General features: G+C 36.7%; 1 protein-coding gene across 1 annotated transcript in view; it reads left to right on the top strand.

Moving 5' to 3' along the window:
• TINAG (tubulointerstitial nephritis antigen) overlaps nt 1–15,091 on the top strand; it is an 84,906-nt gene that overhangs the window by 12,652 nt on the left and 57,163 nt on the right. The gene's annotated exons all lie outside the window — the stretch shown is intronic.

Below are 15,091 nucleotides of genomic sequence, written 5' to 3' on the forward strand. Positions count from 1 at the left end.
CTGAGAGGTTTTGTGTAAGCTCTGAACATTCAGCAATGACTAGTAGAGAAAGTCTCCTGCCTTCAAGAATGATCATGTATTCATTTTCATGCTAATGATTTCATAGAATTTTGTATTTCTGATTATTGGTCATTTAGTGACCCAGTGCTCAAGCAAGTCATTAGTAGTCCATATTTTTCTTTCTTTTTTTAAAAGTAAACATAGTTATTTTTTGAACTCATCTATACAGAGTTTTGCTGTCTTTGGGCTAGCCATTATCACATGAGGCTAAGGTAAATGGCAGTAACTGCAGATATGTATGCTGTACTAATTTGTAAAGGTTTATCCTCAAAATTTCCATTACATACATCTTGTATAAGAGGCTTCTATCTCTGCAGTATCACAGACCTCTAACTCGTAGAGCTGCAGATTGGCCACCAGATGTATGGTGTGTCAGTCCCATATACTTCCCAGTTGAGATGTTGACTGTATTCAAGGCCTAGTACAAATGCCCAGGGCTGAGTGGTGCTCTCAGGTGGCTGGAGGGCAGCTTCTCTGCAGAGCAGGCTTCAGGTCCTGGTTGCCCAGAAGCTCTCAGTGTTTCAGGAACCAACAGGGTTTGCCATTGGATGAGGTGTAAATCCACAGCTTTCTCATAAAGCATTTAATGTACTTTGCTTTCAAGACAAGTGGTTCCCTGAGTTATTATACCAATTCAAAATCCAGGAGCAGGTTCTGCTAAATTATAACCAATGTAAGAAAAGATCAAAAGAGCCACCATGCATTGAGTAGCTGTGTGTTAAATGCTCTTATAAGCACTTTCATACATTATCTCCTCTATCTCAGCAGCTTGATATAGTGGGTACTATGATTATCTACATTTTATTTATTTATTTTTTTTAATTTTTAAAAATATTTATTTATTTTTGACAGAGAGAGCATGAGCGGGGGAGGGACAGAAAGAGAGCGAGACAGAGAATCTGAAGCAGGCTCCAGGCTCTGAGCTGTCAGCACAGAGCCTGACGCTGGGCTCCAACTCCCAGACCAAGAGATCACGACCTGAGGGAAAGTCGGAGGTTCCACCAACTGAGCCACCAAGGTGCTTCATATCTACATTTTATAGACAAGAAAAGCGAGATTGAGGGAGGTTAAATCACACTGAGATTGGGAGAAGTGAAAAGCCACCGCAGAATTACTTAAATTACAGAGACAGGCCATCTTAAAATATCTAAACCCCCAAATAATCCCTTAGCATTCCGGTAGAATCAGTTAGCTTTGGCCAGCCCAAGTTCAAAATAGCAAAAAGCAGAGCTAACTTGAATGAAATGATCGGCTGTAGAGATACTTTTAGATCTTTCCTGGAACCAGTAAGATACCAAATTTTTAGAGCTGTGGCTCAGATTCATGGTTTTTAGTGACCTAATTCTATGATCATTTGGAAGCACTATTTTTTTTTTCTGGCTGCTTTTTTTTTTTTTAAATCCCCATCTGGAAAAAAAAAAGAGTATTATTTAAGAAAGAATAAATTCATTCCCTTTATAAGGATTGTTTTATCCCTTGCTTTTATTAAGGGTCCCAGTCAAATAGTCATTTGGGTGTCTATATACATTTTCTCTGGATTATTTCTAACATTTCCTTTTTAAGCTTTAATTTTTGCAACTTGGAATATTTTCTATTCTAGAGTACATGAGGTGCATTCCTTTCCCAAGTTGCCACTCACCACAGTATAGAAAAGGAAATCTAATTCTAATTCATTTATTGGCTACTGGGGATTTGTTTGCATAAAATTCATTGTGGAGATATTTAAATGAAAAAATCTTAATGAATAGGACTTTGGGAGAATTAAAATTGCCCAATGTTATGAATTAATGGAACACAGTTGCCAGCTTATTCCAGGAAAGTAATAAGGAAAATCTGGCTGATGTAAGGGTTCCATTACCCACTCATGATGTAAGGCAAGGAAATAGCTTCTTATTTCTAGGGCGTGGTAATTTGAGGACTGAGAGCCTTTCGAAAAGTTTCCAAGTGTTGGAGGTGTCCTAGTATATGGAGATGGAAGAAAATCAGAAATGTAATAAGTACTTCTAGGAAGTAAACTGAGTTGAACTGGTTGCCGGAGAAAGAGCTACAAAATATATCAATCCTCAGCCTGGCGACTACATAGAAAATACCTCAAGACATCAACCTGCCTCTGAGTACAATGAAATTGAATTCATTTCTTTGTAGATATGCTTGTGGATAACTTCCCACCCCCCACCTTTCCAAACTTTTTTTAATACCATTTTCAACATAGGATGGTCTATGGGTGAGCTAGAGTAGGCAGTTGCCAACAGTGGCAATGGTTTTACGAAGAAACTCCACTGCATCCCCACCCCCAAAACTTCTTCCTTTCCTTGACAGTTTTACCTGAATGAGAGCTGGGGTTTATAAAAGTCTTCTTTTCCAGGGTGGGGAGGATAAGCCATGAGTCATTCCTGGTTTCTGGGAAGACTCTTCTTTTCACTGGCTGGATTCCTGGTTTCATTCCTTGATTTCATCCACTATTCCTATAATATGTCTGCTGAGCATGAGTTAGGGAAATGTCAATAGGCATTGTACAGTCTTCCATGATCACATAGATATGAACAATGTGTTTAATCTGTAGGAACTTGTTCAATTCGAATGAATATTTGTAGAGTGTAGTTAGTAACAATGAGGAATAGAAAGATGTTGAGAGTGGAAGATTGGAAACAGTTAACTTCAGGATTTGGGGGAGCCCTTCCTGTTGGCAATCTCAAGTGAGGATGGACAAAAGAAAACATAAACTTACTGTTTTCTCTAGGTACAAGCAGAATAGATGAGAAAAAGTGATAAAGGGAAGGAAAGAAGAATGTTCAGACTGTACAACTCCTTGGTGTTTAGAAAGACTCACTTCACCCACATTAGAATTAATTAGGTCTGGTGTCAGGTCAACAAATGCTGATTGGTGCATGATACATATTTTTATTGTTTTCTTCAAGATTGTCTTAAATTGGTATTGTTCAAAGCAATGTCTTGATTGGACAGTTTTGGTCTTAAGGGTTCTACACTAAAAATGTTATGAATGGATGAATCAACCATTGAAGTCCATTGAAGCTTTGTATGTGGTATGAATAGATTCTGGAAGCTGGTCATCAGAAGGCCATAGTCCCCACAAGAACTTCAAATTCTGCCCACTGAGTCTTTTGTCTCCTTGTAGTATAAAGCAGGCTATGACACAATTTGATCCTTATTTCCATATCTCTCTACATTTGTTCCATGGACCACCAGTCTGGGAGTAAAGATGTCCCATCTGGGAGCATCTAGGTGCCTCAGTCGGTTGAGCATCTGACTCTTGATCTCGGCTCAGGTCATGATCTCATGGTTTGTGAGTTCCAGCCCTGCCCTGTCAATGCACAGCCTGCTTGCGATTCTCTCTCTGCCCCTCCCACCTCTTTCTCTCTCTCAAAATAAACTTAAAATAAATTAAAAGATGTCCCATCTGTAGTCAAATACATTTGTGAAGTGGGCCATTATATTTTCCTCCTGAAAATTCGCGCTAGTAAACATAAGTATATTTAGGGACAAATTATAACTTTTTCGGTGTCTCAGAAAGAAAACAATGGAGACAACCAGTTATTATGACTGCATGCAACACTGGCATTGGCTGAGGTCCTTCTGAGCCAGCAGAAACATCACAATTGAAGTCTGTTAAGAGGCACATGTAAGCCAGTGTGTCTACTCATGTGGGCACCATTGCATACACCAACCATGATAAATGTGAGCTCTGGAGCCAGTGTACTTGGCTCTCAATCTGACTCCTTCACTTATGCCTCCATTTTCTCCTCTTTGAAATAATGATAGCAGTACTATCTTGCTCCTAAGGTTGTAAGAAGCCATGAAATCCTGAAATAGAAGTGCTTATTATATACTTGATTATGTATATAACAGCAATGTTACTATATATTATATAAAGTTGTTCTTTGTCCCTCGATTTAACCATGGGAGAATAGCAGAATCAATTCCACAGAACAAAGTTATCCAAAGCTTCATCACTTGAAGATTTTTACTTCATAAAGAAAGGTGTAGTTCTGGAAATACTGACCCTGTTGGAGTTTACATTATTTCTTTCTGGTGAACCTGAAACTTCTACTATACTCCTAAATCAAATCAAATCAAGTCAAATCTCACCTAATATAATCTGACCTAATCTAATCTGTAGCTTTTTATCTGATTGTTTTTCTAGACATAATGTTCAAGTGCTTTTGAACTTGGGAGATAACTTCAAGAAGCCTCACTGAGTTATATTCTATCATAAATATTGCAAATATTTTGAATTAAATATACTATTTTCAGACAGAAATAGGGAAATTGAGAGTTCATGTCTATACTTGGCTCAGTTCAAAATATTTTTTAAATAGTTTTGTTGTTGTTGATTCCCCAGGGAGAACAGTAGCGTTAACCAAGTTATGATAGATGTTTTAATTTTTTTTGTGTGAACTTTATAGCATACTGTAAAAAATCTTTTCTTAGTCACCCAATATGAATGAATTTGGTGTGTTTTAGTTGTCATTAATAATAAAGGAAAAATAATGTCTTTATGGTTTGTTGAAGGTTAAGAGTAAAATGATGTTTTATACAATAACTATTAAAGCCACCAATCCCTGAAATGAGAAATATAAATTTACTTAATCACCTGGATACCTGATCATTCTAGCTAATACACAGTATTAACTGACTGAACTTATTTCTCTAAGTCATTAGTTGTAAAAGGAGAAATTTATTTTTTCCTGTCTAAAATATATTCAACAACAGCAAGTACTGAGGGGAGAGAAGTACCTTTGGAAAAAAATCAAAGTGAATATTATCAAGTGTAGCTTTTAACCCTTCATAGGCTATTGAAATTTTTGATTTGATTAAGAATAATCTACTTGATTCCAGAAGTGTTTGTCACCTGTGTGAACAGAAGCCTCTGTGGAAAACGAAGCACTATCTAGAAATGTGAAGAACACAGTTACATGATCTTGTTCTTTCTATAATATTTTTTGATGTTTATTTATTTTGAGAGAGAGAGATATTGTGAGCAGGGAGGGCAGAGAGAGACATACAGAATCTGAAGCACTTTCCATATTATTAAACAAAAATGACTATTTTCCCCATAAAAAATGAAGTTTAGCTTCCACATACTTGAATATATAGACAAATGGCATCAGGCTTGAATAATAACTATAAAATGCACATGTCCATGATAGTGCAGAAGAGGGGCATGGCCAGATGTCATGGTGGAGTCTAAGTGTATCTTTTCCTCAGTTTGTCTCATAATCTTCTCATCTATGTAGGTAAAGAGTCAGGGACAGATTAGGATGCCAGCTCTGGCTGTCTCCAAATTAAGAGTTTTTAAAATTCCAGGAGCATCGAAGCATGTGCTTATACCTCCTTCCTTTCCCTCCTTCTCAGAACGGAACCCCACAGCTTTCAAGAAAGTTTAGAAAATACACACCATGCCTTCCTCCTTATTCAGCTGCACTCGTGGCAGAATGCGTGCCTTCACTCTCAAGTCAGTTTCCGAGTTCTTAGTTCTGTTTTATTTTTCTGTGCTACTTACAATCTGGTGCATTTCACTGTGATTTAATGGAACGTGACTCAAACAACACCGTGAGGCTGAATTGATCACCGCAAGGAAAATCTCCAAGAAGAAATGTGAAAATTTATTTTTCCCTCCTTGTGAATAAATATTTGGAGCTGTTACAAAGTAGATTCCTGAGGTGATTTGATGTGTTGATGGAGCAAGCACCAGCTCTCTGGGTTACCCCAAACCTGTTATCGGGTCCATTCTGTGCTTCTTCCCAGAATGTGTTCTTTGCTCTGCTTCATAAGCAAAATGATGTGAAATGAAATGAAATAAGATAAAATACTCTGCATTGGGTCATGGACATTTAAAATCATGAATGTTATTTCCATTTCCTAGAGTCTTACAACACTGAGGTAGCTTGTAAAAAAAAAAAGTATAATGGGAAAAAATTTAATTTTCAAAACCAGTGTTTCTCAGAACTGTTAGTTTAACCAATTCCTTCTTTTGTAATTATCTATTAAAATTTCCCAGAATTAGTGTTCTAAGAAACTAATTTTAGGAAATATCATAGTTTATAAATATCTAGATGCTTATTTTCTTCACTTTTTTGCACCTCTGAAATTGGGATGCTTCTTACATTTGATGATTTGTTAGGTTCAGTGAAATATGGGTCTGTCCTGGCAACTTTAATGTCACTTACATGTCTTATTCTAATTATGACTAAAGTCATCTGAGAGTGACAAAAATTCAAAAGGATAGTGGCTTGAATATCATAGAAATTGATCTATCAGCAGCAAATCTGGAAATCGGTAGTGGTCTTCTAGAATTGCCCTCCATGGTGTTGGATACCTAGGCTTTTTTCTTGTTCTGTTTTCCAGAGTCTTTATATCCAAGGTCATGTAATCATTTAAGAAGGCTGACCCATGTCTATCTGTACCCTAATTTCTGCTAGCAGGAAAATAAAAAGATCAATAAAAAGGAAGAAAACTGAAGTGTCATTTATCTCTGAAACAAAGTTCTCAGAAACTGTCGATGACATTTTGGCTTATATCCCATAAGGACAGAACTTAGTAAGGGGCCATGCCTAGAAACCAACGGGGTTAGAAAATGCAGGCATTTTTCTGAGCTGCATGTGATGGGCTAAAACTGTTATTTCTTTTTTTTTAATTTTTTAGTGTTTATTTTTGAGAGAGAGAGAGAAAGAGAGAGAGAATGATCAGGAGGGGGCAGAGAGAGAGAGAGTGAGTGAGACACCAACAAGTGGAAGCAGGCTCTAGGTTCTGAGCTGTCTGCACAGGACCCCATATGAGGCTTGAACCCACAGATACGAGATCATGACCTGAACCAAAGTCAGACACGTAACCGATTGAACCACCCAGGCATCCCTAAAGTTGTTATTTCTGTGAAGAAAGGAAATGCTATGGAAAGGGAGAGGGTTGGAGAACTCATACTAGCTGTCATGGTGGGATCATGGATTACTGATAGTTATAATTAGAGCACTAAACAAATTACCCAATAAATAGAAACTAGAGAAATCTCCAAGTTAATTTTTCCAGAGTTAAAAAACTGAAGACAAATATTGTTGAAGTTGAAAAATTCTATTTGCTATTAGCAACCAGAAAATTAGCCCTATCCTCTCCAACATCAAATAGTTTAGAAGAAGGTTTTTGGTATTCATGGCCTAGGATTGTGAAGGTCAGAACAGAATGATATTCTCTGTTGCCTTCTTTTGATTCTCAGGTCACTCTGATTATCCAAATTTAAGTGGAGGAAAGTGCAGCCAGAGATAGAGACAGTAACTCAGATAGTGGATATTGTGGACATATGGGCTCCTAGTAAGAATGTCCAGAATGTCCGGAATTTGACTAGAATCTTCTCAAGCTACTCTGTGATTATGGTTGTATTAGTCTTCCAGAGATTTTGATTCAATTAAATGCAAGAAATACTGTAAAAAAGTCTCCAGTGTTCACCATTGCATTTAACTTTTATATTTACTCACAAGATCTTTAATCTCTAACCTCAAGTAGAAATACTGAAGCAAGGAGACCTTTCAAACTTCACTTCAAATTTGACTCATATTAATTTGGAAAAAGAGCTAGATTATGACTGAAACTTTTTCACCATTACAGTTAAAATGTTTAAAAATGCCCATATGCAATAGTGTATATATTTTTAAAAATAAATTTCTTATTTAAGCCACTGTCACTTTAAAATTTCTGTCACTTGCAGCTGATATTCTTGATTCTTTTGCTTTATTAACATCCTTTAAGAAAACATTGGCATTTGTTGAAGTCCAACTTCTATTACACATTTCTAAAAGCTATTATTCTGTGATGCCTACCTTAGTTTGTAAGTCCTTAAAATCACTTTTACATTACAGAGACATGCAAGAGTCAGAGAATAATGGGATATAAAATTTGCTCTTTGTTTATTACATCAGATTATCTGATATAAAAAAGCAAATAAAACTATAAACTAGTATGTGCTTGTTAATCTTCAAAGTATGGGCTTATTCTTTGGAAAAGCAATCTTAAATAAGTGATAAAAATTCTGCAAGATCCAATAGGTGAGCTTTATGAATTGGATCTTGCTTAGTGGGTTGGTAAATATATCTTCAATAAAAATTTTATTTTGCTTGTTATTTCTCTTTTGCCTTATCTTATTGAGGAAGATTGATCTTTAGTATTTTTTAAAAATTTTGTTCAAGTTATCCAAGTTAGTTAACATATAGTGTAATAATGGTTTCAGAAGCGAATTTAATGATTCATTACTTAAATATGACACCCAGTGCTCATCCTAATGAGTGCCCTCCTTAATGCCCATCACCTATTTAGCCCATCCCCCCACAGAGCACCCCTCCAGCAAAAGGTGTTTCCATAAAAAGCAATTTGTTCTCTGTATTAGGAGTCTCTCTGGCTTGCCTCCCTCTCTGTTTTTATCTTAGTTTTCCTTCTCTTCCCCTATGTTCATCTGTTGTGTTTCTTTTCTTTTTTAAATGTTTTAATGTTTGTTTATTTTTTTTTGGAGAAAGCACAAACAGGGATGGGGCAGAGAGGTAGGGGGAGACTCCATGAACATGGAGCTTGAACTCAAAACCATGAGATCATGACCTGAACTGAAACCAAGAGTTGGATGCTTAATGGACTGAGCCACCCAAGTGCCCATGTTCATCTATTTTTTTCTTCCACATATGAGTGAAATCGTGTGATATTTCTCTTTCTCTGACTTATTTCACTCAGTATAATACATTCTAGTTCCATTCATTTTGTCGCAAGTGGGAAGATTTCCTTCTTTTTCATTGCCACATGCACACACATACCACATCTTTAATATTCATCAGTCAGTGGACATTTGGGCTCTTTTCATACTTTAGCTATTTTTGATAGTGCTGCTATAAACATTGGAGTGCATGTGCTCCTTCAAATCAGCGTTTTTTCATCCTTTGGATAAATGCCTATTAGTGCATTGCTGGGTCATAGGGTACTTTTATCTTTAATATTTTGAGGAACCTCTATACCGTTCTCCAGAGTGGCTGTACCAGTTTGTGTTACCCCCAGCAGTGCAAAAGTGGTAACTTTCTCTACTCTTTGCCAACATTTGTTGTTTACTGAGTTGTTAATTTTAGCCATTCTACAGGTGTGAGGTGGTTTTGATTGTACTTTCTGGATAACGAATAATGAGAATCTTTTTGTGTGTCTTTGGAAAAGTGTCTGTTCATATCTTTTGCCCATTTTTCACTGAATTATTTGCGATAAGTTCTGTATAGATTTTGGACATTAACCCTTTATCTGATATGTCATTTATAAGTGTCTTCCCCCATTCCTTTAGTTGCCTATTAGTTTTGTTGATTGTTTCCTTTGTTTTGCAGAAGGTTTTATCTTGATGAAGTCCCAATAGTTCATTTTTGCTTTTGTTTTCCTTGCCTTTGGGGACATGTCTAGTAAGAAGTTACTGTGACTGAGGAGGTCAAAGAAGTTGTTCCCTGGTTCTTCTCTAGAATTTTGATGGTTTTCTGTCTTACACTTAATTCTCTCATTAATTTTGAGCTTATTTTTGTGTATGGTATAAGAAACTAGTCCAGGCTGATTCTTCTGCATGTTGCTGTCCAATTTTCCCAACACCATTGGCTGAAAAGACTGTCTTTTTTCCATTGGATATTCTTTCCTGCTTTGTGAAAGGTTAGTTGGCCATATGTTTGTGGCTCCATTTCTGATTTCTCTATTTAGTTCTATTGATCTGAGCATCTGTTTTTGTGCCAGTATCATACTGTCATGATGATTACAGACAGATTTGTAACTCAGAATGAAGTCCAGAATTTTGATGCTTCCAGCTCTGGTTTTCTTTTTTGCCTATTTGAGGTCTTTTCTGAGTCCATAAAAATTTTAGATTTTTTTTTTCTAGCTCTGTGAAGAATGCTGGTGTCATTTTGATAGGGGCTGCATTCAGTGTATAGATTCCTTTGGTTGTATAGACATTTTAGCAATATTTGTTCTTCCAATTCATGAACATGGAATGCTTTTCCATTTCTTTGTGTCTTCTTCAATGTCTTTCATAAGCTTTCTTTAGATTTCAGGGTACAGAACTTTTACTTCTTTGCTTAGTTTATTCCTAGATATCTTAGGGATTTGGTACGGTTGTAAACTGGATTGATTCTTTGATTTTTTGCTGCTTCATTATTGATGTATAGAAATACAACTGATTTCTGTACATTGATTTTGTATCCTGTGATTTTGCTGAATTCATGTATCAGTTCTAGAAGTATTTGGGTGGAGTCTTTTTGGATTTCCCATGTACAGTATCATGTCTTCCACAAAGAGTGAAAGTTTTATTTCTTCCTTGATGATTTGAATGCCTTTTATTTCTTTTTGTTTTCTGATTGCTAAGGCTAGGACTTCCAACAGTATGTTGAACAACAGTGTGAGTGGACATCCCTGTCATGTTCCTGATCTACCAAGAAGCTCTCAGTTTTTCCCCATTGAAGATAATATTAGCTGTGAGTCTTTTGTATATGGCCTTTCTGATCGTGAAGTATGTTTTTTCTTTCCTTACTTTCTTGAGGATTTTTATCAAGAAAGGATACTGTATTTTGTCAAATGTTTTTTTCTGCTTCTATTGAGAGGATTGTGTGGTTCTTATCCCTTCTTTTATTAATGTGAGGTATCACATTCACTGATTTGTTGATATTGAATCATCTCTGCAGTCCAGGAATAAATCCCACTTGATTGTGGTGAATAATTCTTTTAATGTATTTTTGGATTTTATTTGCTAGTATCTTGGTGAGAATTTTTGCATCTATGTGCATCAGAGAAATTGGTCTGTAATTCTCCTTCTTGGTGGGGTCATTGACTAGTTTTGAATCAAAGTCATGTCTATCTCATAGAATGACTTTGAAAGTTTTCCTTTCTTTTATATATTTTGGAACAGCTGCAAGTAAATACATTTTAACTCTTCTTAAACTGTTTGGTAGAATTCCCCTGGAAAGCCATCAAGCCCTGAACTCATGTTTATTGGGAGATTTTTGATTAGTGATCCGATTTCTTTACTGATTATATGTCTCTTCAAATGTTCTACTTCTTCCTGTTTCAATTTTAGAAGTTTATATGTTTTTAGAAATTTTCCATTTCTTCCAGATTGTCCAATTTGTTGTCATATAGTTGCTCATAATATTCTTGTTTTACTGTTTGTATTTCTTTGGTGTTGGTTGTGACCTCTTCTCTTTCATTTGTGATTTTATTTATTTGTGTTCTTTCCTTTTCCTTTTTGATCAGTCTGGCTAGGAGTTTATCAATTTTGTTAATTCTTTCAATGAACCAGCTCCTGGTTTTACTGATCTGTCCTACTGTTTTTGTTTGTTTGTTTTTTCCAATACAATTGATTTCTGCTCAAATCCTTATTATGTCCTTTCTTCTGGTTTTGGGCTTTATTTGCTGTTCTTTTACCACCTCTGTTAGATATAAGGTTAGATTGTGTATTTGAGACATTTCTTCTTTCTTTAGGAAGAATAGATTGCTAGGTACTTCCCTCTCATGACTGCTTTTGCTTCATCGAGGTTTTCGACTGCTGTGTTTTCATTTTCATTGGCATCCATGTACTTTTTAATTTCCTCAATTTCTTGTTTAACACATTCATTCTTTAGTAGGATGTTCTTTAATCTCCAAGTATTCATGGTATTTCCAATTTTTTTCTTGTGATTGATTTCAAGTTTCATAGCATTGTGGTCTGAAAATATGCATGATATGATCTTGATCTTTTTTGTACTTGTTGAGGGCTGATTTGTGACCCAGTATGTGATCTATTCTGGATAATGTTTAATGTGCATTTGAGAAGAATATGTATTCTGCTGCTTTAGGATGAAATGTTCTGAATATATCTGTTAATCCATCTGGTCCAGTGTGCCATTCAAAGCCACTATTTCCTTGTTGATATTCTGCCTAGATGATCCATTCATTGCTTTAAGTGGGGTGTTGAAGTCCCCTACTATTATGTTATTATTGTCAATGAGTTTCTTTATGTCTGTGATTAATTGATTTTTATTTTTGGGTGTTCCAAGTTGGGTGCATAAGTATTTACAATTGGTAGATCTTCTTGGTGGATAGACTTCTTAATTATGATATAATACCCTTCTTAATCTTTTGTTATAGTCCTTGTTTTAAAATCTGTGTTTTTTTTTTTTGAGATAAGTATGGCTACTCCAGCTTTCTTTTGACATCCATTAGCATGATAATGACTCTCTATCCCCTTTCAATCTGTAGGTATCTTTATGTCTAAAATGAATCTCTTGTAGGCAGTACATAGATGGATCTTGTTTTTGTCGTTGTTGCTGTTGTTATCCATGCTGATACCTTATGTCTTTTGATTGGATCATTTAGTTTATTTACATTCAGAGTAATTATTCAAAGATATGAATTTAGTGCCATTGTGTTGCCCATAGAGTTGGTGTTCATGATGATGTTCTCTGGCCCTTTCTAGTCTTTTGGTCTTCTTTGTTTTCTTTCTTTTTTTTTTTTTTTCGCCACTCAAAGAGTTGCCCTTAAAATTTCTTACAGGGGTGGTTTAGTGGTCATGAACTCCTTTAGATTTTGTTTGTCTGAGAAACTCTTTATCTCTCCTTCTATTTTGAATGACAGCCTTGCTGGATAAAGAATTTTGGGCTGCATATTTTTCTGATTCAGCACATTCAGCCACTCCTTTCTGGCCTGCCAAGTTTCTGTCGACAGATTTTCTGTAAACCTGATCTGTCTTCCCTTGTAGGTTGAGGACTTTTTTTTCTCTTGCTGCTTTTGTAATTCTTTCCTTGTCTTTGTATTTTGTGCTTGTGACTATGATATGCCTCAGTAATGGTTACTTTTTGTTGGATCTAATGGGAGGTCTCTGTGCTCCTTGGCTTTTAAGTTTTCCCTGATAGGAAGATTTCCAATTATAATTTGCTCATATAAACTTTCTGCCCTTTTTCTCTCTCTTTCTTCTCTGGGACTCCTATGATTCAAATGTTATTCAGTTTTGATAAGTCACAATGTTCTCTACATCTTGTATATTGATCTTTTGCCTTTACTTCCCTCTTTTCTTCTGCTTCATTATTTTCAATAATTTTATCTTCTATATCACTGATTAACTGCTCTACTTTGCCATCCTGCTGTCATGGCATCCCTTAGAGAATGCAACTTGGTTAGAGCATTTTTAATTTTTGCCTGACTAGCTTTTAGTTCTTTTATTTCCACAGAAGGGAATTCTCTGGTGTCTTCTATGCTTTTTTTTTTTTTTAACTCTAGCTAGTACTCTTATAATCGTGGTTTTAAATTCTAGTTCAGACATCTTACTTATATCAGTGTTGATTAAATACATTGCTGTTATTTCTGTTCTTTCTTTAAAAAAAACGTTTATTTATTTTGAGAGAGAGACAGAGAGACAGTATGAGTGGGGAAGGGGCATATAAAGAGAGAGACACAGAATTTGAAGCAGGCTCCAATCTCTGAGCTGTCAGCACAGAACTTAGCACAGGGCTCAAACCCACAAACAGCAAGATGATAACCTGAGCTGAAGTCAGATGCTTAACTAACTGAGCTACACCGGTCCTCCTTCCTGTTCCTTCTTTTGGGGTGAATTCCTACATCTTGTCATTTTGGAGGATGAAAAAAATAATAAAATTTAAATTTAAAAATTAAAAAATAAAAACAAATAAATCAGATAAAGGAAGTAAGATTCTAGGTGTGTGTCAGTCTGTTGAGAGAAACTTGACAGGATAGAGGAAATAAAGGAAAACAAATTAAAATTTAAACATACTAAAAATAGAATAAAATAAAGAAAATAAAATAGAATAAAACAACTTAAAAAATAAGAACGTTAAAAAGATTTTTTTTCTTTTGGTATCCGAGAAAGGGAAAGAGAAGAGAGAAAAAAAGAAAACAACCTGACCAAAAACAGAAGTGAAGAAAATGAATAAATAAAGCAACCAGCAAACAGAATGAAAACCGAATGCAGTTACATCATTTCCCCTAGAAATAAAACTGTGAAGCACACTACAGTCTGTAGACTAATAAGCAGGTGGAAGGGATTTGTGCTGGTTTTCTGGGGGATGTGCCTACAGGGCAGAGGTGGGCAGGGCTTGGTGTAAATCTCCCTTCTCCACTTGGTGACCCTGCTTAGCTTATTGGGCTGGATCCCTGTGAGTGTTCGCATTCTAGAGGTGAAAATAGCTTCACCCCATCCATAGTATTGGCACAAGAACTTCACCCTTTCACTGACCTGCGATCAGACACACCCTCCTTTGTCTCAGGCCTCCCGTCTGTCCAACCTCTCTCCTGTCCATATTCAAGCTGTCTGCCTGCCAGGTAGCACCTGTCTCCAGAGTTTTATCTTAGATGGAATTGTGTGTCAAAACTCCACACTTCAGAGACCCCTGTGTCTTGGATGCCTGCTGATTCTCTGAGGGAGTTTCTCTCAAGCAATGGCCAGTGCCAGCTTGTCCCAGAAAACGTTTGCACAATTGCACAGCAGCAGAGGTTTATGATAAATCACACCACACAGCCATCTGTTGTTTGGTTTTGGTGCCCTCTGGCATCTTTGTTCCAATATCAGGAAATGTGGCTGCTCTCCAGGGTCTGCTGGGACCTTTGCCTGTGGGGAGGCCATATGGCCTCTACCAAATGCACTCCAAGCCAGGGAAATGCTTCTCCTGTGGGACACATGGACCCCTCAGACCCTCCTGCTTGCTCCTGGGGATTCACCCTGCTTCCTTACCAGAGCACCACCATGCACTGAGCTCTGAACCTTCAGACTCTGCACTACACTGTTAATAGAATCCTGGCTGTATTGAAGCCCTCTCTTTTCTCCCAAAGGGTTTGGGGAACAAACTTCTGGTTCAGTCCCCTGTGAATGTCTTTATTCTTTCTCTCTTTCTCACCAGCTACTTTGGTGGGGGTGCTTTTCTCGTATGATCCTGAAGTGCTGTGTATCCCCCTTTTTCTTTCTCTGTCCTCTCTCCATGAAAAGGGCTCCCTACCCTTCATGGCTCCTCCTCCTTCACCTCTCCACAACTGTGTGCCT

The sequence above is a fragment of the Suricata suricatta genome, chromosome 7 (genome assembly GCF_006229205.1).
Source record: "Suricata suricatta isolate VVHF042 chromosome 7, meerkat_22Aug2017_6uvM2_HiC, whole genome shotgun sequence".
In the NCBI taxonomy this organism is placed as follows: domain Eukaryota; kingdom Metazoa; phylum Chordata; class Mammalia; order Carnivora; family Herpestidae; genus Suricata; species Suricata suricatta.